Source organism: Epargyreus clarus, unplaced genomic scaffold, assembly GCF_041222505.1.
Source record: "Epargyreus clarus isolate Ecla_fem2 unplaced genomic scaffold, WU_Ecla_fem_2.2 ptg000001l, whole genome shotgun sequence".
Classification (NCBI taxonomy): domain Eukaryota; kingdom Metazoa; phylum Arthropoda; class Insecta; order Lepidoptera; family Hesperiidae; genus Epargyreus; species Epargyreus clarus.
In genome coordinates, this window is record NW_027332209.1 from 6,766,235 (window position 1) to 6,791,473 (window position 25,239).

The window sequence follows — 25,239 nt, forward strand, 5'->3', positions numbered from 1 at the left end:
CATTATCCGTATCTACTATTCACAGACTCAAGAAACTCCGTAGTTTCGATTCGAACATCGGTCGCCGGGAGCGAAGTCGGAAAGAGCTCTTAACTGTACAAGTCCCAATATATTAAGACAACTTTAATTGCTAACAAGATCAAACTTTCCAAATTTGGGGCCCGACAAATCGAAATCGCTCTTAGCAAAACAAGTATTAATTTTGTATCGGCGTCCTGGCACGTTGGCTGGGGCGGGGGCACCCCGTACTGCGCGCCGCCCGCCCCAACCAGTCGTTGCCGCGCCGCCGCCGCGTCACGTCGCGCTACGCCCTTCCGTACATATCAGGAACCTTCCTTCAGTTAAAACCACGTTCCGACACATTTCCCTATCACATCTTTAACTTATAACATACAGTGTGACTGCTTGCAGTCGGCTGTCACTTGCCGGTGACACGATTTATCTCATTGAGATGCCGAACGAATGTAAATAATGAAATAATTTGGTAAACACAACCGTGATATTTCGAAGATGTGAGTCCTAGTGATTATAAATGCAGTTTCTTTGATTACCCAGTGGATTGTATAAGTGGGATTCGCTGGCTGGTCCATATCTTGCGCTATGCAGACTTCTTAAAGGTAAGATCGGATGAAATCGTATCATGCACTTCGCAAAAAGCTAATGAATTGGTTAATTATTCTCACTTAAACCACTGTTTACTTACCATAAAAAATCTCAGAGCATACGTACACTTGAGATACTGCAATGGGATAATGCACTTAGATCGTTAGTTAGACTATTCATACTTTTCTGTAAGACGAGCCTATAATCCCAGTCACCGACAAGCTTACTTGTATTCATGTAGAAATAACGATTGTACTGCATACTTTAAGGTTTATACGTTAACTAAAAGGTTAATAACAGTCATAACACTATTGCTCTTAAGCCTACTCTTAAAGATTTGTCATTAGTATCAAAAACATGACATAAATTACGATACATTTTGGAATATTCTTAAGTTGAAGCAATTGTAGAACATCAGAATTCCTTCTATTTTCAATGTTACCCATTTTTTGGTTATAATTGATAACGAAGAGACTTATGTTGTTATAATATTTAAAGCTCTAGTATGTTATGATATAATATGATATACCAATCTAATTCGTAGATGAAATTGAAACGGCTTCAAAGGTGTCGTAAGGACCCTCGGCATAAGAACAAGCATGATCAGTAGTTTTCGCTAGATTCCTTGTTTACGCATACTGATTTGTGTTTCGTACACAATAGGGTTCATGTTCGCTTAGCCACACACATGAATAGTATCCACTTGTGTACTTGCATGTTTTATATTCATGTTTGTGTACAATTCTTCTGAATATTGCAATATAGGCTGTTTCTACATTTCAACGCTGCTACTTCAAATTTATATAAAAAATATTTGTCTTGTTTTTGAAGTGAAAACTTCTGTAGTGGCGTCGTGCACTTTTTGTGATAGGTAAAATATGTTAAACTCGCGTCAGGACACGTGTCTTGATCGAAAATTCGTAAGACAGCAAACTGCAAAAGTCAAGGTGTCATCCGGTGAGCATAGAAAAAATATGTCAATGGGTGTCAGTCTCATATTTTTTATTATATTTTATTATTCAGATTAGGTTTCGAAAGTTTTCACTTCTGCCGGTACTCCGTAAATGCAACCTTTTTTATTATAAGTTTGGAGTAGCAAACGAGCATGCAGCCCATCTGATGGTAAGTGATCACTATGGTCTATGAACATCTGTAACCAATTGTATATAGATAAGGGGTTTTACTGGTCACAGATGTGTTACCACTTCTCAGGACTAAGATAGTCACCTCACATATAAGTCAACCGACATTCAAATAATAGTTTTGTTTATTAACAATACTTGAATTCATTTGTTTCTGAGAGCACGTGCTCTCAGAAACAAATGAATTCAAGTATTGTTAATCATGACGTCATGACGTCATGACTATAAAGTTTTGTTTATTAACAATACTTGAATTCATTTGTTTCTGAGAGCACGTGCTCTCAGAAACAAATGAATTTTAAATTAATAGTAGCTAGTACCATTTGCGATTCAAATACTACAATCACATAACTATCAGTGTACCTACGTAAACATGTATGACGTCTTTAGAGTCCAGTAATTTACAACCTGAGGATATTTATAACTCTGTATGTATGAAGGTTATTATGATGATAAAAAAATATTTTACTCTTACTAACTAATATACCTCTTATCCTCATTCTATATTATAAGTCTGTCAAGTGTGAATCTCGTAGAAGGCGACTAAAGGAATATCCATAAAATGAACATAAAGTCTTCTTTCGTAATTACTTGTTCATCGTTGCAACCACTATGATACAACCCCCTTTTTTTAGGAGATATAATTGGTAAGCTTATATGGGCTGTTAGATGGAATTTCGATTCATTCTTAACGCTTCTTATACTCAAAGCCCTACACTAGAAATTATTGTATTTTAGTGTTAACATAGCATGCATACAGCGTACAAACGTTTTAATTTATGTTGTCGGGCTTCTTACCCGGAATCCAGGATCCATGGATCCAGGATTGCATATTAGACCAGTATGAGAACCATTGCAACACATGGTCCAAAATGTTTAATGCTTAAATGTTATTTTAATTTCTGCAACAAATAATATTTAATTATTGTTCCAGGTAAGACTACTAGAGCCAGCTTGACTTCAGTAATTAAACGCTGTAGCACCTGACAGCGAAGATACCTTGAACTCCTATCGTGAAGCTCTTGGAACAAAACCAATTAAATAAATTAATAACATATTTCCATTTAAAATATACATTCGGATATTATAAATACATTAATATTAAATACAAACAAAAACTATAGTAAAGTATATACAAAATATACACGTAAGAAAAAGGAATAAAAACAAAAAGAAATAAATAAAATAAACGCCAAAGGATTGTAAATGATAATTATATAGAATTTTTATGTGCAATATATAAGAATAAGAAATGGTTCCTGTAAGATGTGAAGTAGTAACTATTGCTTATGGACCTATATATCATTTGTAATTTATTCTTTTATTTTTTTTATATAAATTATTTCGTATGATTTTTATAATTCTTTACAATTCTTTACAAGAATCTTTTCAACGCATATACTAAGTTCACAAAGAAAAAAGATGTTAAATAGCGTGTTATTTCTTTGAAAACTTTACATGATACGTGCTACGAACTATTAAACAGGCACTTTAGGGTAAGCAAACAAGTTTGCATATCGACAAAACACAACGTACACGGCGCTGTAAGCGGGTTTGGCGTTGCAAATCTTTTTAAATCACAAAAGCTAGTCAAGATCGCATGTCGAAGGAGGAAAAGAAAATATCGTAGGAATAGCACAGCTGCCCGGATTCGGCGCGAACTTGGGAGAAAATCCGAAATGAAAACACCGTCGGATGTAGGCCACCGTGTCTTTCGATAAATTCAAAAAGGATTTCCTCTTCACACATATTACGAACTCAATAAGGATTAAAACTTAATTTGAAGGCGAAAAGCTTTGGAACTTTTAAGTAAACAGAATACCTTCATTCGTATTTACTTGACAAAACTCTTTTTTGAAGTTGGTAGAATCCTTCGTGGTTCGATTTTGGTGGCACTTCCGCCACACATATTTCTTTGTTAAGTTCTGCTGCGTTATTGAAGAGTGTGGTAAGATTTATGTATCCACAATTAGTCCTCAGGAGTAGAAGAGCATTTATGGCTGCCCTCAGGCAGAACTCTAATCCTATTAGCCGTCCTTGGGCGGAAAGTTTAGTAAAAGAGATATACTTAGTCAAGGCATTCCAAGAGTAGTAATGTATCGTGACCGACCTCAGGCAGGAAATTAATCCTAAGTGTATGCTTAACACTTAGTCGAGGCATTCCTATTTAGTCCTCAAGAGTAGTAATGCATCTGTGACCGTCCTCAGGCAGGAAACTAATCCTAAGTGTATGCTTCATACTTAGTCGAGGCATTCCTATTTAGTCCTCAAGGGTAGTAACGCATCTGTGACCGACCTCAGGCACGAAACTAATCCTAAGTGTATGTTCACACTTAGTCGAGGCATTCCTATTTAGTCCTCAAGGGTAGTAATGCATCTGTGACCGACCTCAGGCAGGAAACTAATCCTAAGTGTATGCTTCATACTTAGTCGAGGCATTCCTATTTAGTCCTCAAGAGTAGTAATGCATCTATGACCGACCTCAGGCAGCAAACTAATCCTAAGTGTGTGCTTCACACTTAGTCGAGGCATTCCTATTTAGTCCAGGGTAGTAATGCATCTGTGACCGACATCAGGGAGATCTGTAATCCTATGTAGGATTGAATACAAATGTCTATGGTAGCGGTGGCCACTTACCATCAGATGGGCTACATACTGTTTCGCTAGTTCTATATTTTATTTAAATACTAGCTGACCCGGCAAACGTTGTATTGCCATATAAATTAAAAAAATGTTAAGGGTGAATAACCCTTATCTCTTAGGGGTATGAAAAATAGATAGTAGCCGATTCTCAGACCTACTGAATATGCATATAAAATTTGGTGAAAATCGGTAAAGCCGTTTCGGAGGAGCACGGTAACTAACATTGTGACACGAGATTTTATACATATATAAGATTATATAAGTATCATAACTCTTTCCTTTCTACGTTAACAAAAAGGACGGCCGAGATTATAAATATTCCGTTTGCTAAGTATGTTGGTATTATGGTAAAGACCATTTTTGTTTTATTACCTTATAAATATTTCTAGTTAAACCCCATCCCGGTTATCCCGGTTAAAACACTTAAGCTTATTTGAATCTACGGACACACGGGACGGGAAAGATTCATTTTAGTTAAAAATTTATTTTAATCCCTTGCAAATTAAGCAAAATTGTTTCATATGTTCCTCATCTGTGTTTAACTTGGGGATTTCATGTTTTATGAGTGTAATTCTCTTTTCGGACTACAATAGATTTAAAAAAGGGTAAATTGTCACGAATGTGTAATAAGTTTAATGATTATCCTCTCAATGTATGTGTGATTTACTGTCCACTTGTATATATTAAAGGGTAGTCAAAGTAATTATAAATACACATGTTATTACGTTTTCTACACTCATTTCCTGTGTCGTGGATCTATTGATGTACATAAACTATTTATTATTTACATATGTGTCTGCCTATTTCTACCTAATAACAGCAGTGTTAGGCGCTGCTGTGTTCCGTTTTGAAGGGTATGGTAAGGGAGACAGACTTTTCCGAGGCGTTTTAGCTTAGTCCTCAGGGGTGGCGGCGCATCTGTGGCCGACCTCAGGTAGGAATATCTAATCCTATCTGGGGTTGATTACAGATGTCCATGGGCGGCAGTAGCCACTTACCATCAGGTGGACTGCATGCTCGTCTGCTACTCCTATATTATAAAAAAAAGAAGAATAGAAATTAATATCGAATATTTCTGCATCACAGACAATTATCGAAACCATTGCATACAATGATATACTACTTGTTACTATATCAATGACGTCATACGGATACGCCCAAATATATGAAAGATGATTAATTGAAACAAATAAAAGGTAATTTATACACAACGCTAATAATATTTAACTACATTTACAGTTCAGATTCATGCATATTATATAATACATAAAAAATAACCTTTTTAAGTTGCCCAATAAAATTTTAGTTAAATATTTAGGCTAATCTAAATTTGCTAAAAGTATTCCTTCAAATATTTAATTATAAAGGTTGTTAATGCTAACATGAAGTATTAAATTAAATAAAGAGCACATTTATTTACACCGGCCCAACACTAGTAAGCACCAATGAGCTGCCGAATCTGAAATTGGATCCATTCATGCATTATGCAAGATCTCAATTGGTTGATCTGTGACTCGACTAAGATTACCGCAAAGCACCTTTACTATTGATGGACTTGTATCGATGTGATAAGTCCATTAAAGAACAAATGCATCGATGGATGAGTACATTTACTGGCTGTAAGAATATACTCAAGCCTTTGGGTAATGGGAATTAAGAGCGGTGTTACTTGATGTCTTCTGTGCTTTATTATAAAGCACGTGGTTCTTATTACATTTTACTTACCTGAATTGCATTTACGAGTATTTTATAATTGCTTTATACTGGTGGGTTGCGTATTTCTACTATAAGACACTCAAGGAAGACACCAGTTGTCACCAATAATATCTAAAAGTAGCAATCTACAAGAAATGAGATTTAGTCTTCGTTGTCTCATTTCTACAAAGCCATATACAATATTTACATAATTGATAGTATACATCATATTTTAGAAGAAAATATACATAATTGTCTACTTCTAAAAGGGCAAATGTAATCTTCCTAAATTTTCATATTTCTGCGCGTGTTCCGTGAAGAAAAACTTCGAGCTCTAAATCTAAATGATAGAGTATCTTACAGTATAACAAATAGGTAGAAATTACCTTTTCAAACATATTCATCGAAGTCATAACATTTTTCAATTTCAATCTCTTAGTTACACATAGTGAAGAGTCTTTAATTCTCAGGACAAATTCTCAGTAATTATTGCCACTTCATAGTCATTACTGGTTGCTCCAGACTACAGAGACGAGTCCAGACAGGTCTATTGGTCCAGTCATTCTATTCACCGTCAAATATAGACAGTTTTGAAGAATATTAATCTTACTTTTTCTTTCCTATTTGTTTTCCTTCCTTCGATTTGTCTACCGGCCCACGTCCCTTTAAAATTGCTAAGAGTAAAGTTTTTTAGATATTAAAATTGAAAGGTTATTGGAACCCAGCGGACCAGATGGAACATGACGTCCACTACCTAACGAAGTCAAATAATGTTTGGTCCAATTCACGTTGGCAGCAAATATTTGTGAACTGTAGTAGCAAGTATTTGTTTTGTTACAACTGACCATGTGTGTATAAAATATATGTTGTATTTTTTTGCAATTGTATTGTATCCTTTGCAAAACTCTTTATTGTACACCAAGTTAAAATTATCCTATGAGCATCTGTTTTTTGTTTTGTCGTACAGAACCCTAAAATTACAATTCGCTTAAGTTAAAGGTGTAACTTTTAAAGCATCATTTTTATACTAGCTATGTAAGTGACTTCGTACTCATGAACTGTAGCCACATTTTTAAAATATGGCTTAGTAAGTAAGGTACAGTGGTAGGCAAGTAAGGTAAGCTCTTTCATATTTTATGGCCTGCAAATAAAAACATTATTTCTCCCTGTAAGACAAAATTTCATTGAAAATCATATCATTCATTCATATGTATTTGAAATGGGAGCTCACCTTTATTTCACAAACGCAAAGGGTTAAATGAACTTTATGTCTTCATTCTTATATCTTAAAGGGACCAAACAGACTTCCCTTCACAACATCATTATTTTCTGTATTTTTCCATCAATATTTTCCTTATCAATGCGGATATGTGGCCCCTAATGCCATATTGATCTTAACTAAACCGTACGGAGTTTGTTTAGCCCTTAGCCATGTATGTAAAAGATTTTGAAGGAATTAGGACTATTTGCTTCTTATTATCATAATGGGTCGTATCAAAAGTGAAAATTAATGTAGGAGGAACGAAATATTTTCTAAAGTATTTACTCTAGTTGAACACACATTATTTAAGTGTGATGAACTTTATAGTGATAGCCTAGTGATTAAAAACTCGGCCCCTTGGTTGAGGGGATCGAGGTTCAAATTCCAGGCACGCCCCTCTGATTTTTCATAGTTACATGCGTATTAAAAATAATGATTATTTGCTTAAATGGTGAAAGAAAACATCGTGAGAAAACCTGTATACCTGAGAAATTGTATAAAAAGTGTTTTTAAAGGTATGTCAGGTCAGGTATATGTTAGGATATAAATCTATATTAACGAGATACAAAAACACTGAATAACAAGAAATTTAAAAATCAATAAATGGTTGTTTGTGTATTTTATTACTATGATTGCATACATAAATTAGAGGGGTAGATTAGTGGTTTGATCCAAATCTCCTAATTGTACGTTTTAGGGTATCAATTTTCAAAAACACTTAATTATTGTTTTGTAGGTCAGAATCCACTACATTTTGTCGATCCGTCAGTTAGTGCGAAGGTTTTATAAAATAGACTGTTTGCTTGTACCTATGAAATACCCATTTGTGGCCATTAAAAGTCATTCAAATAGCCAATTATTTCGTGGTCGTATGAGTAATTGGGGGAGAAACGTATCCGATGAACACACGTCATTGTGGAATGTTGTCGCACTCACATTTGAAGAGTTCCGTATCACTATGAAATATTTGATGCTATATTTTAAAAGATAAACAGGAAAATACCAGTTTCTTGTACGAGTTCCGCTTTGATTCTATTACCAGTGTCCATTGTTATAGCAGCTATCCTAATATACAATGTAAAAAATACATATCTATCTATATTTTTTCTAAAGTTGGAGCCCTGTGGCAGACAAAGAGGCAGCACAGTCTTAGTAATCGGGTTCCGTTTTTCCCCTTTGGTGACAGAACCCTAAAAATGTCGATACAATTTCAGCGAGGGCGGTAAGGGCGGGGTTATACCTGACAATTAGCGACACGCAAGTAAATTTACCATTCTACCACTTGGACAAAGACCATTGTTTGGGTATACACCTTAAATCTTTCAAGTAACGTTTATACGGAAAGTAAACAAATAATTATTTAATCGCACCGATAATTAAGATAGTTATCAAGCGGGCCCAATGTTTTATATTTACAAAATAGTGGTCATAAAACTGAACGTAACATTTTACTAAAATTCTGTGCCATCAAAATTTCACTAAGGTATAAAACATGCTTTAGTTACTAAAAATCTAGCATTGATTGAATAATAAACAGCAGAAAATTTAAACTACTAGCTCTCAGAGTATGAAATTTCGATCCAAATTTTCTTATAATAATCTTATAATTTTTTTTGGAAATTTGGTCAAATTTATAGAACATGCAGAATGGAAGTTACGTCTATTCGAACACGTGAACTATCGTTTACTTTGTACATGGAAGTATTACGTATGGTAACGTAGACTAACTAATATAAGGTGGTCCAACTTAGTCCTTGGAGCTATGCATATGTAATCAACTTTCAATAGCCTTTTGTATTATGTAGAGTTGGCTACGGCTAGCCATGGTGAGGGATGTCTACCTAGCTGCAAAAGGATTGAATGCGTTTTGCTATTTATATTATTAGTTTAGGTGCAAAAATATCTGGATATTTCAAGGATTTCAAGTGACCCCTTATTCTGTTTTTTGTTTTAATTTTAAAAAGTAGCCATAAAAAAGTCGCGTCAAAATAGACCAGATGGAAGAATACCAGGTACTAACAGATAAACAGGCAGACGGGCAGATTACAGACCCTATATTATTTCATATACAATAATAAAAACAGTTATTTTGACATTACAAACAGAAACATAAATTTCCTTTTTGTGTATAAAACTAGAGAAAAACAATCGCTTCACACTTTATACACCAGATTCCTACAAATAAGTATCTAGATTAGAATTTTGAATTAAGAATTTTATCTCACTAAGCTTATGTTTGTTAGATAAACGAAATTAAAAGTGAAAAAGTGGGCAACGTTGTTATATCCATTCTTTCCAACCTTAACCGAAGACTAATAGTTCGCATGCGGAGTTTGTGGTTCCTTCTGCACTACTTAAAGTTACTTAGTTACGGCAAAAATTGCGCATCTATTCACGACTTTACAATGAAAGTTTAAAGTAAACTTATGGGTATTGTACTTAGGAGTACTTAAACAGAACTAGAGTAAGTCTGTAGCTACTATAGGCTTGACAGGTTTTATTCATAATGAAAAAATAAGCAGTGATGGTTGTTAGAAACTTGGTCTCTCAATCAGGGTCTTAGGTTCGATTCGAGTCAGAGTTACGCACTTCTGATGTAGTTGTGTACGTATGAGATTAGAAATAATTGTTCACTTGCGAAATGATGAAGGACAGCATCGTGAAGAAATTTGCACATCTGAGAGTTTAAGGGCAATGTTTTAAACGGTGTGTAAAGTCTTACCAATTATAATAACCTAATCACAGCAGTGTTAGGCGCTGCTGTGTTCCGGTTTGAAGAGTGTGGTAAGGGAGATAGGCTTTTTCGAGGCGTTCCAGCTTAGTCCTCAGGGATAACGGCGCATCTGTAGCCGATCAGATAGGATAGGATCAGATAGGAATCCTATCTGGGTTTGATTGCAGATGTCCATGGGCGGCAGTAGCTACTTCCCATCAGTTGGACTGCATACTCGTCTGCTACTCCTATATTACAAAAAAAAACTTGACCAGTGCGGTGGACTATGACTTAAAACTATTTTAGGTATGAGAGGAAACACGTGACCAGCAGTACGACAGTAATGGGTTGACGATAAAAATAAAACGCAATAAAATTATAAAAAGCAAGAAACACGACTGCTTAAAAATAATTATCTCAAACGGAATAGGTAATAAGTAGGTACTTTATTAATGGAATTAATAATGATATGATAATTTTGATTTTTTTTTAACTTTTCATGACCGTTTTCTTTCAATTACAATGAATATAATCTTAATCACGCTCCTTAAGTGTAACTTTTACTTGATTTCTCTTTATATTATACGATTTCTTGTTAGTAATATTAAATACCGTGTACTTATTCACATTACGCACGAAAAAGTTATAACTTATAACCGAACCTTATTCCTCAAGGTTACTATATTTTTGTCCTTATTTCTTAAAAAAATGTTACAGCTATAAGAAGTAAGTAAAAGCTATTTTGTAGTTGGAAAATTATTTCCGCTGACTACTTAGGAGTAAAAGTAACGCAATGTTTAATACGAGTACGTCTGAAAACTCTATTGAACTTCTGAGTTTACTAATTTACTCAGTTTAGATCGTACGCTTAAAGTTGGTTTTGTTATGGTGACCTCGCTTGTCGATTTTATTGTTATTGCAAAATAAAGTAAAAAAATGCGCAAATATTTTAATTCTATGGCATGGAAGGGAAACCAATACGTTTAGTTTTTTACTACAAGCGGTTTAAATAAAATTATGAATCAAATAGACATTACATTAATAATGACTTAATTATATTTTTATTTATAAAAAATAGAGGTAAGTAAATAACGTTGACAATTTACAAATTTGCTTTAAAACACACGGATAATGGTTTAAGTATCAATCCATGTCATTTTAATGTTAAAAACATTCCATATAATTTGCTCTCTCCCTCAGCACCCATTTCCCGTAGAATTTTACACTGGAACTCCGCTACGATCTATTACTAAAAAACTGGTCTCGAAATGATGGCCGCGGCGAGTGGCACTTGTAACAAACGGCGTTATCAAATCAGTGCACCCGAGTTAAAGTGCCGGTGAAATAGAAGGGGGCACTTCGAACCCACCCCCGCCACCTGCCCTGCGGGTAAAGATTTGAAAATATCCGTTACCGGCTTCGTATCGACGTGACAAAATATTTCTTGTAGTTTTGCAAATTTTGCCTTTGGAAAATTCGCTTTGTGTTATTCTAGATCTTGGGTTAGCCAACGAGCATGCAAGTTCGACTCAGAAGACACTACCGACACATCTATTTCTGCCTAATAACATTAGTTTTAAGCGTTGACGTGTTCTAGTTTGAACGCTGTGGAACAGATAGTTTTTTTTATAATATAGGAGTAGCAGACGAGCATGCAGTTCATGTGATGCTAAGTGGCGACGACCGCCACCTGCCAGAGATAAGAATAGTTTCCTCCTTGAGGTCGGTCACAAATGCGCCACTGCCATTGAGGACTAAGCTGGAATGCCTAGGAAAAGTATGTATACCCTTACATCACTAAAACCAGAACATAGCAGCGCTTAGCTCACACGTTCCTCCGCTAAGTCCTCAGGGGCAGCAACGTATCTGTGACCGATCTTAGGTAGGACACTCATTTTATCTGAGAATCATTATTACATGTCCATGGGCGGCATTGGTATACTCTTCTGCTGCTTTGTGTTGTACAAAAAATGTAATCCACCGGTAACTGATTACTAGCCTGCTGTAACCTTAATTATTTTTTAAGAATGAACGAAAGAAAGAAAACATTTATTTCGGTAAACATCCTGTTACATTAAGGGTACATAGTACTTAATACATAAAAAAACAGAAGACTATAACATGAATATACATTATTGTTGTTTATTTTATTTTGTCTTTGGTGAGCAATAATGAATTTTTGTATTTTATTATATTGTACTGCCGCCTACAAGGATTTAAATTCTAATCGTACCAAGGCCCATATACACTATTTACTAAAATATAACAATTGTTTATTTTAATTGACAGCAAATATATTTCATTGTTTACACAATTAGCATATCGGCTGCCTACTTTTGGTACAAGTGTTTACACTACAGCCTTCTAAATTAAAATCAAAGAAAAGGAATGGACATTTTCGTTCCAAGACAAATATTTAATAGCAACTTGTTAGCGGAAATCCTAAGAATTTGAGAATTTGCTTTGCCAATGTTAGCATTTTCTGATTTGACGTAAATTTAAGTTACTGTTATTATATTGTTTGCTTTTTTAATACGAATTATCTATTTTGCTGTTAATACAAACTTGACAGTGTTCAAAATCTATGTAAGGTAACATTAATTAATTTTTTGTATTCAGAGACAATTACAAGTATATTTAAAACGTTTTAGGCTCTTATGGACGAAGATGATACGCGTGACGGAGTGATCATTATAACGGTTAGACAGTTTTGGGTTCGATTTCTGGCGAGTCAGATATCGACCTATAACGTAGTGAATTAAGATTTATGATCTAGGTTTAGGTTTATGTTACCTATATTCATCTTTCTCGTCAAGTCACGATACAGGAAATCGTTGAGAGTAGAAAGCGTTATTTTCATCATTACTATTTCTTACCAGTCCTTCAACATTATATTTTAAAATTTTCACAGTGTTACCAAATTTATATTCAAAGGAATTTACGTAGGCGGAAGCCTTATTCGCAAGATTTCGCATAATCTCACGTATGATCGAAGGGCAGCACATTCCATCAAGTCCTCAGATTTCCCGGGCATATAAATAGGACGCAGTGCTTACGGCAATATCCCGAGTTCATGATTGCCACACTGCGGGATTATTATGACGTTATGCGTCATTATGAAGTGAGAGCATCAATTTTAATATTTATAGGCACTGTGAAAATATATTGATTAGCCAAAACATTCAAATATATTGTAGTAATAGGCAAAATATCAGGAAGAAAAGAATCCCCCAGGAAAGTTTTTGTATAGAATCTTGACAAGTATAAGATCTCGACAAATGACCGGTGTTTAGGCCGGTACGTATTGAATTTCTTTGGTGAAAATACATGTATAATATTGACAGTAATGAATTAATTACTTTTAACCAAGTCTACATAACACCATTAACACATACACACGGTGTGGCATCGTTTATGTGTTATATATGTATAATTTTGCATTTAATATATGTATTTTCATACAATTAAACCTTGGTTCATCATAAACCACTTTCATTATATTACGTTTATAAAAATAATCGTAATAGTTTTACGTAATTAAAGTTAAACATGTAATAGTTTAGACGTCTAATAACACAAACTCTCGTACATTTAAGCCACGTACCTAGTCTACACTTTTCGTAACTTTAATTTGCATAACCTAAGCCCTCATGTAAAACAAGATCTAAGTTTCTTACAAGATAAACTTACAGAACAAGATAGTTGGACGAACCTCTTCTGCTCACAAAATATTAGTAAGAGTAGTATAAGATCCTACCAAGCACTGAGTTTTCAAAAATATCGTAATATGTTACGTTTAGCAATATTTAATTTGAAGAGAATATGTCTTTTGCTGATTTGGTTATTAAATTAATGTGAATTGTATTTAAAAACCAATCTTTTTGCTAACGATCTTTTTATACGAGAACATGAGATACCGTATGTGCCTACCTACAATGTTGTAATGACCAATACATATTTTGATCTACAAGTGCATGCTATGTATATTATGAGTAACCAGAAATATATTAAAAAAAAAACAAATAAAAATAATGATATAAAATAAGACCGGTCAAGCTTTATATATTCCAATGATTAGGTTTGCAGAAATGAAAGCATAACAGTAAACTAGTAGTGTTACAAAGCTTGCAAAATTCCGGAATCAATAAAACCGAGCGAAGTGTAATAGACCTTGAAAATACAAGGTTGCGGAAACAGCACATAAAATACAGAAGAATAGATTATGTTGATACAGATATGATAATTATGAAGATTGAATGGATCGTAGCCAAAAAACTACAATGGACACCAACCGCTAACGATACGAATCATATCAAACTATCTGACGTCAGGCAATTGACATGTGTCGGTTAAGTTTTAGGAGAGCTGACTTCAAGCAAAAATCAAAATACCTTATTATTTTTACAAAATACTAGTCTTACGTGAGCTCCGAAACTCTCTCCCACAAATTGAACTGGTTAACTTAATCAAAAGTCAATCAATTAATGAAGAGTGAAAATTAAAGAAAAGCTTAAAAACTTTCATGCAACGACAAATTTAAGACAAAATCCGAAAGTTTTCTCGTATTAAGTGTAAAACTTAAAGAACGGGGAAATAATGAGCAGCAGTAGCCCCTCTTTTATTACTTCTCCCACATTTCTTAAGGCAATGTAAAAAGTTTCGTCGGTTAGAAATAAATGAGAATCCCCAACAATTAATAATCTAAATATAAAATTATTAGAAATGTGTGAACATACATCCGGCACGATGGCCAAAAATGTGGTGAATTCGTCTCGAAGACCAAAAATGTTATGCATTCGGCTCCGAGACCGACAATATTAAGATTTCCGCGGCCGTTAGAACAAATAAGGAACCGAATGTTCCTCTCTTCGATGGACAAGATGATCGTGTCCCGAAGAAGGTTAAGTGGACTGTATATACGAAAATTAAGATGCAAAGTGCTATAGGGTCACGCACTCACCTGCTGCTGATGGGCGCAGCCTCTTGTACTAGGTATAAGGCACCTTCAACTCACCCTAAGCTCGAGCTAGCTAGTCTTACCTCGGAATGGTCTACCGGTTACCTCTACCTTCTTCCTCTTCTCACGTGGCGTGGATCTTACAGCACGTTGCACCGCGAACAATGAAGTTAACGCGAATTTAAAGGAAACGCTACGAATACGAATAGTGGCTTCTACTTCGGAGTATAACTAAAACGACAAATATGCGCGAGCGCGACCGACGACTCCGAAGCTTCTCGAACAACAAGAAATCCCGGTGGCGGCATACACCACCGCGAACGACACGACGACAACGGCTATCTACAACGAACTATTTCAAACTATAAATCTCTATGCTTTTAATCCTACAGATTAAAATTAATACCAACGACAGCTAATTAATACGTAGAACCATAGACAAAACTGAACATACCGCCCACCTAAATACTACGTATTTACGAAAACAAATAGACATTACTTAACCTACGACAAGAAAGAGTTAAGTTAAAACGTAACTATTTGGCGAAAACGACACATATTATAAACTACGACATGAAAGAGTTACGTGGAAACGTAACTAACTTACGAAAACGACACAAATTATTAACCTACAACAAGAAAGAGTTACGTTGAAACGTAACTAGTTCACGAAAACGACAAGAAAGACTTCTAAATTCTCACACCACGCTCACAACAGAGAGCAATATCTACGGAACGAATAGCTCGTTTAGGTGAGAGAATCCAAAAATCTTGCGAAAGTAAATTTTATAGAGTTTGAGCACCAGGATGCATAGATTTCTTATGGTACTCATCGATAATAAGAAATGTTAGTCTATGATTACGAGGTAAAAGAATAGGATGTCTAACGGTAAACTCTACATTAGCGTTAGCTAACCGACCGCCCACCCTTAAAATACCCGCGTCATCAACGAAAGGAGACAATTTACGCAAGGCTTTGGGTAGCGAATTAGGCGAACCTTTACTTAGACAATCCAATTCAAACGAAAACGACTCTACTTGTGCTTGCTTTATGAGCAACTCAAAAGCTTGACGTAGCTCACAAGGCTGTAATGCACCGACAAATTTATTTTTATAATTTCTCAAATTATGAGCGAAACGAAAACAAAATGACAAAACACGCTTTACTTTCGAAAGCGACGAAAAACGATTTAACAAATCGCTAACGAGATTCACCTTTTCCGGTGACAGAAGGCTAAGAATCCTTTGTTCTTCTGCGATAGAGTCTGTGTCCTGTTCTACCAATAATGAAGAAGGCCAATCATTCTCTGGCTCTACAAGCCATGAAGGGCCCTTCCACCACATGGAACAGTCAACGAGGTCAGCTGGAAGCGTACCACGAGAACCAATATCAGCAGCATTCGAACTAGAGCTCACGTGACGCCAATGGTCAGGAGCTACTCTACTCTGAATGTGGCTGACTCTATTCGCCACAAACGTTTTCCACTTGGATGGACAAGATTTAATCCAAGCCAAAGTGACAGTAGAGTCAGACCATGCGTAAAGTTCTTGAACTGCATGAAATGGTTTTAAAGCCTCTACCACTGATTCCATTAAAGTAGATAACAAGACAGCAGCTAAAAGTTCCAATCTTGGAATCGACAATTTTCGCAAAGGCGCGACTTTCGACTTTGCGCAACAAAAATGAACGGATGTAGAGCCATCCGCCTCAACGACACGAAAGAATGTGACAGCACAATAGCCACGTTCTGAAGCGTCACAGAAGCCATGCAACTGTAACGACACGAAAGAGTTTACCATACGCCGAGGAATGGTAATCGAAACTAACGACGACAATTGAGACTTAAATCGCAACCACTCGTGTGCAATGTGAGGTGGCACATTATCGTCCCATGAAACTCCCGAAGTCCAAAGAAGTTGCATAAGATATTTAGCATAAAACGTAATCGGCGCTAGAAATCCCAAAGGGTCATAAATCCGCGCAATATGGGAGAGTATGGTACGTTTGGTGCACCTAGAGTCATCGGGGTTGACGACACGAAATCTAAAATCATCCGATTGCGGATGCCATAAAAGTCCCAAAATTTTTAAGGAGAGGTCTGACATCTCTTCGAAATGTTTAAATTCTTCTGAGTATAAGTCAGAAGATGGAAGATCAACGAAAAACTCACTACAATTAGATGTCCACTTTCTTAAATGGAAACCACCAGACGACAAAATTTTGGTGAGTTCCGAGCGCAATTGTAGAGCTTGCTCTACCGAGTCAGCGCCCGACACGATATCATCGACATAAATGTCTCTACTAAGAACTGTAGAGGCAGCCGGAAGTTCTTGGGTAGAGTCTTCTGCTAGTTGAGCGATCGCACGAAGAGCCTGAAACGGTGCAGATGATACGCCATAAGTGACCGTGCGAAGCCTATAGTCACGTATAGGACCGTCAGCAGATGGGCGCCACAGAATGCGTAGGTACTCGGTGTCATCTCTACAAACCAAGATTTGTCTATACATCTGTTTGACGTCACCAGTAAAAACGACAGCATGCCAACGGAACCGAATAAGTAAATCGAAAATATTAGTTTGCAGTTTAGGCCCAGCAAGTAGCGTATCATTCAAAGACAATCCATTAGCATCTCTACAACTTGCATCGAACACAGTACGAAGTGGGGTGCTAACAGAATCTGGTCTCAATACTCCGTGATGAGGGATATAATAAAACTTCCCAACGCTTGAAGTCGGGGGATCCACCTGCTCCATATGACCGGCAACCTCATACTCATTCATGAACCGAACGTAGGCATCTCTAAATTGAGCATTTGTACTAAGTCTACGTTCGAGAGACAGAAATCTTTTTAAAGCAATTTCACGGGAATGTGAGAACGATGGCTTTAGTGCAGGATTCATGAATGGCAGAGGTACCACAAATCTACCATCATCGTTATGACTATAATTATTAGTGAAATAATTTTCACAGGCTGGATCCTCCTTTGAAAGGATTTTACAGACAGGAGTGCGAACCTCTTCTGTTTCCCAGAATCTTTTTAAAGTGTTATCTAATTTTATATTTGATAAATAAGAGTTATCGACGAAAAAACAATCACTCTGTTTACTATTACGACAGTTGTGTGTGTGATCTACCTCACACTCACCCATTAGAATCCAACCAAATATAGTATTTAGAGCCTTTGGTTGTCCCGGCCTCCCTCGTCTCAGACCAGGTATGAGAGATGAAGCAAATATATCCGCATTCAATAGCATGTCAATAGCCCCTGGACGAGCGAAGTCTGGATCAGCCAAAGGTAAATTCCTAATATGTGACCAACCACAAAAATCAACAAAATGTGCAGGTTGGTCACTACATATCGACGACAAAACAAAAGCTTCAAACTTAAAATCGATTTTATTTGAGTTATAGGATTTTATTTCACAACATAGTGAACCACGAGACTCAGCAACAGAAGATCCGATTCCATTTATTGATTGTTTAGTGTTTTTAATACATAACCCGAGGCGCTTTGCACATGGTACCGAAATAAAGTTGCAAGCGCTTGCACAATCCAACAACACCCTTACAGGTTGAAAGTTTCCCCAACTATCTTTTATAAGAACCTTAGCTGTAGAAAACAAGATTGTACTTTTACCACCGACAGAAGTTAAAACAATATTACTCAGTTGTGCATTATTATTAATGGAACTAACAACTTCAATATCTGGTTGGGAATTGCTATCAGCGGACGGTGTAACCGATTTTTTAAAATGTAATAATGTGTTATGTGAACACCCACATACACCACAACTTATAGGGACTCGACAAGTTTTTACCCTATGAGTTTTCGAAAAGCAACGGATACAAAGATTTTTATTTTTAATGAATTTAAATCGAGAATCTATATCTAAATTTAGAAAATTCTTACATGATGAAAGACTATGTTGGCCAGTACAAAAGTCACAAGTCACTCCCGACACGACAAATGAGGATTTGGACTTTTTAAAGTTACTTGGTTTCGGTTCTTTTGATATTGCTACATTACTTAATATTGGGTTCGGAGTTACCTCACTTAATGCCCTAACTTGTTTCTCAACAAAATCCTGAACTTGAGTGAACTCTGGTATCTCATCTGAATTAAATTCTAATTGAAATGATTCTTTTGTGGCCCGATCTAATTTTGACCAAAATAAATGGAACAACATGAAGTTCTTATCTGGTAATCCAAACTTTTCCAAAACACTTAAATTCTCCACAAAAGTTCTATGAACACGCTCAAGTTCTACAGCTGATTTTGTTTTCACTGGCTCACATGATAACAACTTTTGATAATAGGAGGCCGTTATATAGCGCTTCTTATTATAATATTTATTAAGTGTATCATACGCGTCTATATAATTTTCATCCGTGAGTGGAAAGTTCCTGATTAAATCATAAGCTTTATTTTCGACACAAGTTAACAAGTAATGTAACTTTTCCACATTAGGAATATTTCTATTATGGATCAACGACTCAAATAATTGTTTAAAAGATAACCAATTTTCTAGCTTACCATCGAATGGCTTAATGTTAATTTTAGGTAGCTTAGCAAAACCCGAAACTACTTCTTGTTTAATCTGACGGTCACTATTTAAATGCCGCAGACGGGCCAAAACACTTCTAAATTTTGTATCAAATGATGCAGTTACACCAATTTCAGACTGGCGTTGGGCAGCACTTAATGAACGCAATAAATTTATTTGCGCTTTATGGAATTCATTTGAAAGTTCCCTAAGGTCCTCCTCAACGCAGCCTGTCATATCCGATCCCGCTATATACTCCAATCGCATCATACTGTAATCCCGGGCAATCCTATTAACGTCCCCATCACTTGCGCCACTTTCGTTGCTCCCAGTAGACATTGTCATTAATTGATATAAGTTTATAAACTTAACGAAATCGACAACAATAGCAAATAATTGCAATGTCACTGACAGCTGACTTCGACACAATAATACGTCAAAGTCTAATACAATTTGACAGTATTGACAATATGACCAACGACAAATAAATATGGCGCAATGCAATACTGACAACCAACGACTATTAATAAAAATAGCGCAAAGATGGCGGGACCTAAGTACAACTAACAAAGTGATGAGTTGTAAAGAATCACACCCACCCTCAACATAAAATGTTAATCGACAAAACGAAAATTACGAAATTTTATAGAAATGCAATACAAAATAGCAAATCTAATACGAAATACGACACGAAACGACAAATTTAGAAGCCACTTTACGTAAATGTTCGTTCCTTTAGCGAAATACGACACGATAAAATTAATTTCAATATTCGTTATGTTCGGTCGACGGAAAATAGCAAAAATGGTGTTTAGGACGATGGAACAATTAAGATCCGCCGAAGTGACCAAAAATGTGTGAACATACATCCGGCTCGAAGGACCAAAAATGTGTGAACATACATCCGGCACGATGGCCAAAAATGTGGTGAATTCGTCTCGAAGACCAAAAATGTTATGCATTCGGCTCCGAGACCGAAAATATTAAGATTTCCGCGGCCGTTAGAACAAATAAGGAACCGAATGTTCCTCTCTTCGATGGACAAGATGATCGTGTCCCGAAGAAGGTTAAGTGGACTGTATATACGAAAATTAAGATGCAAAGTGCTATAGGGTCACGCACTCACCTGCTGCTGATGGGCGCAGCCTCTTGTACTAGGTATAAGGCACCTTCAACTCACCCTAAGCTCGAGCTAGCTAGTCTTACCTCGGAATGGTCTACCGGTTACCTCTACCTTCTTCCTCTTCTCACGTGGCGTCGATCTTACAGCACGTTGCACCGCGAACAATGAAGTTAACGCGAATTTAAAGGAAACGCTACGAATACGAATAGTGGCTTCTACTTCGGAGTATAACTAAAACGACAAATATGCGCGAGCGCGACCGACGACTCCGAAGCTTCTCGAACAACAAGAAATCCCGGTGGCGGCATACACCACCGCGAACGACACGACGACAACGGCTATCTACAACGAACTATTTCAAACTATAAATCTCTATGCTTTTAATCCTACAGATTAAAATTAATACCAACGACAGCTAATTAATACGTAGAACCATAGACAAAACTGAACAAGAAAATATAAATGTATTCCCGCACTAAAAGTCTTTCTCTATAGTTACAGGATCACAAAGTTTTTCACTCTCAGATAATTAAAACAATAATGATTTTTTATATATCTGTGATTTCCCGTAGCCGAAATTGTAAGAAATTGATAATTTATTTTTCCAATTATAAAGCCAAATGAAAAAAAAAAACAATTAAAAAGTGTATACAAAATAAAAAAAATATTCAAGTACTTATACAGTCCTATTATAAGTACTTGAATATATTTTTTTTATTTATTACTAGTTATTTTCGTATATTTACTAGTTATTTTCGGACCTAAAGAAAATAGAAGTAGAAGAAGAAAATAGAAAATAGAAAAGAAATAACAAGTATTCGTAATTAACATTCGATCGGATTATTTTCCTACGAAATGGTGGTGTACTTATTAATATTAAATGATCCATATGCTCAAAAGGCGGCGTTCGAATAACGCCGTAAACGAGGCTCACTCGAGATAGGAATCCGTTCGCTGTGAACGCGCTGGCGAATTTTCCACTGTTTTTCACACCCCGCCGTACGTCGGCGTTTTGAATATTTCATGCTCAATAATTTATTGCATGATTTAGTGGGCTAGGGCCTACTTTATGATATCGTTCAAGAAATTCCGCTCCTATAGCTCCTGAGCTCGACTTTCATATTTTGGAAGCCCTTTTTATACAACTTTAGTTATACGTTCGTACGATAGTGTACTTCGCTTTGACGTAGTCAATTTGTGCCACTTGGACGACTCTTTGGGATAAAAGGCGAATTGTGATATTAATTTGGTAGCTAGGAAACGGATCCCAATTTTCTTGTGTGTTTGCCAACGTATTATTATAATTCAATAAGCGGGCGATGAAGTTGTATAATATCAAAGAGTTTAATCTGAAACAAGGAACGTTATTATGTAGATACGGATACGGGCATGGAATTAAATTACCGTTGTCAACATTATATTTCGTGACCCGAATCTGAATTTATTACAATTACATAATCAAAAGAAAATTTTGTTATGTTATACGTGTATCTACACAATTATGGGCAAGCGTAAATCTTCATATTCGGAGGGGAAACCAGTACTCACTAGCAGAATAGAAGATAGAAGAAGAGGTGAATGATAAGTGTTTTTAAAATTTAAATGACTACATTCATGAGTATATTTAAAATCCTTGAAATCTTCCAGTCTAAGTAAGAACGAAGATAAAGAGAAAAAATTTCGAATAGAGCAGAAACTACTTTGGATGTCTTAAAAATACTCACGAGTAGAACAAAGTTAAGACATCAAAACTACATTCCTTCTTGAACATAAAAACAGATAAAACATACTAAAATATAGACGGAGCCACGCTTTATAGCGGTCTTAACAGAAGGCCTAACGAACATATCCAATCTCTTAGACGTAAATCTTTGAAAGAGTCATAACTCAAGTTTATTGAGTTCGGAACTTTCTGCCTTCAAACTTACTTATACGCTTCGCATTATCTCACCTCGGATTAAAATGTTCATTCGAGATCTTAACTCTAGAAGTAAGTCTAACTCAGGGGTTTTATGTTGGAAAAAGTAATTTTGTGGCTATATATTTTATGAATACGACCTAGAACTTATCTTCACGTATTTTATGAAGATAACTTGTTTACCGTAAAAAGAGAGAAAAAACTAAAAGATAAATAAGTATTGCTACGTTAATATGGGGACCTAATAAGAATACTTTATGCAAGTTGTAATGTTTAAACTTGTTTTAAGTTATTATAAAAATATTAAGCAAATGAGTCAATTTAATCATTTATTATATTTATTTAATTACATAGTTGATTCGTTTAATTTGTTACATTTAGGCATAAGTCTTAGAAGTTTGAAATTCGGCCTCTCAATCAACGGGTCCCTGGTTCGAATTTAAATCCACGTAGGTACCTCTTGTCCCTGTAGTTCCGGGACCAGAATAGGGCTACGGTATCCCCTGCCTGTCGTAAGAGGCTACTAAAAGGGGCTTCCGGGGTTGCGGGCGGCAAGAGTGGGAGCTCAAACCGTCCGGCAAGCAACCACGGGAAGGACAGGTAACCTACATCTATTTTTTATCGGTGAAGGAAAACAACGTGAGGAAAGTTACACGCTTTTAACAATAGTTCTTAAGGGTGTATACGATTCAAGACTCCATACTTATCCAGTGGGGTGGACCATGGCTTAAACTCCTTTCACTCTAAGAGGAGATCCGTACCTAGCATTGGGACAGTAATTGGTTGACAACGACAAAAAAATTACTAGAATTTTGATTATTTATTAATAATGCTTTAAAATAATATATTCGATTATAATTTTCACTTTTACTGCCACCAATATAATTACCAATATAACGGCATGATACGCCAATATAACGAGAAACCATTATTTTTATACAGAGTCAAATTAAAACAAATAACTGAAACGTATACTACGAACGTATAATTGCGAAGATTTTCATAATTACGACCGTTATCGCCAGTAAACCGGTGTCCGTGATACTTTATCGAAATTAAAATTAATAAATAAGCGGAAAATAAATCGTTTACTGTTACGATAAATACAAAATCGTATTCACAAGATTAATTGGGGATTTGTATGAGTGCCCGTTTCAACGGGAATTCATTTTTATATGGATTAAAATAACGTTGTCCCTCGCGTGGTCTTTTATCCATTTATTAAAAACGGATGAATTCGTGAATGCCATTTAATTATATTTTGACGTGTTATGAATTTCTTATCGATGTTGTTTAATGGTACAAGGCTTTTTTGGAAATACAAAATGACTTTAACTATATTCCTAGTGGAAACAGGCACAAGTCTGATTTTGGCCCAATTGACTTTTGGAAAAAAAACAGAGAAGACTGTAGGCTCGTGGTATTCGATTTCAAAAGCTAATACTAATTATTTTAAATATACCTAGTGACGCTTTTTAAGAATAATCAAAGGTAGGATCTCTATATTCACAGACTATGTAGGATATTAATTTAATTCGATTTATTTATATTCGAAAAATACTACAGGCAATAAAAGTAGCAAGGCAACGTTTAAGGATGAGAAACTGGTGCCATTTAAAAACCAATTACAATCTACCAGCTGTGCCTCTACAATATCTTTAGCCAAAAAGAATTACCTACGGTACTTAGTGCTTTGGAGACAAAATTCCACGGTCTATTTCTTTATAGTTTCATGTTCAAATTGGTTTGACACTTCGTTTAAATACAATAAATAATACATAGGTAAATGGCATATAGATGAGCTTCAACTACTTCAATAATTATCAAACTTACTACTCGTATTAAGCTCGGCTTGAAGGATGTGGTAAGGGACACAGACTTTTCCGAGGCGTTCCAGCTTAGTCCTCAGGTAGCGGCGCATCTGTGGCCGACCTCAGGTAGGAATATCTAATCCTATCTGGGGTTAATTACAGATATCCATGGGCGGCAGTAGGCACTTACCATCAGGTGGATTGCATGCTCGTCTGCTACTCCTATGTTATAAAAAAAAGTTAATAAAAGAAATACACCTATCTAATAATATAATCTTAATATATGAGTATATTATGTAAGGCCAATCTGTTTAATAATCATTGCGTATTATAAGCTTGATCCATGATCCCTTGCGTAAAGATTTACGACTCTGTTTATGTTTGCCCCAAATTTTATGTTCCTTTCAAAAATATTGCTACTTAAAAACTTAAAGGTAAGGGAGACTGCAATTACGGTGAGTACTTGATTGCCGAATTCTAAGGGGAAACATAAAACAAACCTCTGTTTTGAACGATCCTTTAGATAGCTTGTGATGGTATGAATGGTGGAAATCGTCATGTAAGAAAAAGTGTTATACGTCGTCTGTGCTGAACGACTGGAATTTCAAAAAGCTTTAATCATACGATATTGTATTATTATAGCAAGATTACAATAAAAAAATAGGACTTTTGAAAATTAGGAATTTGTAACATAGCCGTTGGTACAGTTATTATTACTCGTAAATACCAAAGGAAGTGTCCATGAAGTGTGAATATATACAAGGAAAAAATAAATTCCTTTAATTTTCCATAGTTTTATTTTCATTAATGTTATTGATGCAATTTCAT

At 35.7% G+C, this 25,239-nt stretch overlaps 1 protein-coding gene across 1 annotated transcript in view; it reads left to right on the forward strand.

The window, feature by feature from the left end:
* The first annotated feature begins 287 nt into the window (after positions 1-287).
* Sema2a (Semaphorin 2a) overlaps positions 288-25,239 on the forward strand; it is a 483,298-nt gene continuing 458,346 nt past the window's right edge. Inside the window, exon 1 of the mRNA XM_073075439.1 lies at positions 288-617. The gene's annotated coding sequence lies outside the window, so the exon portion shown is untranslated. The remainder of the gene's footprint in view (positions 618-25,239) is intronic.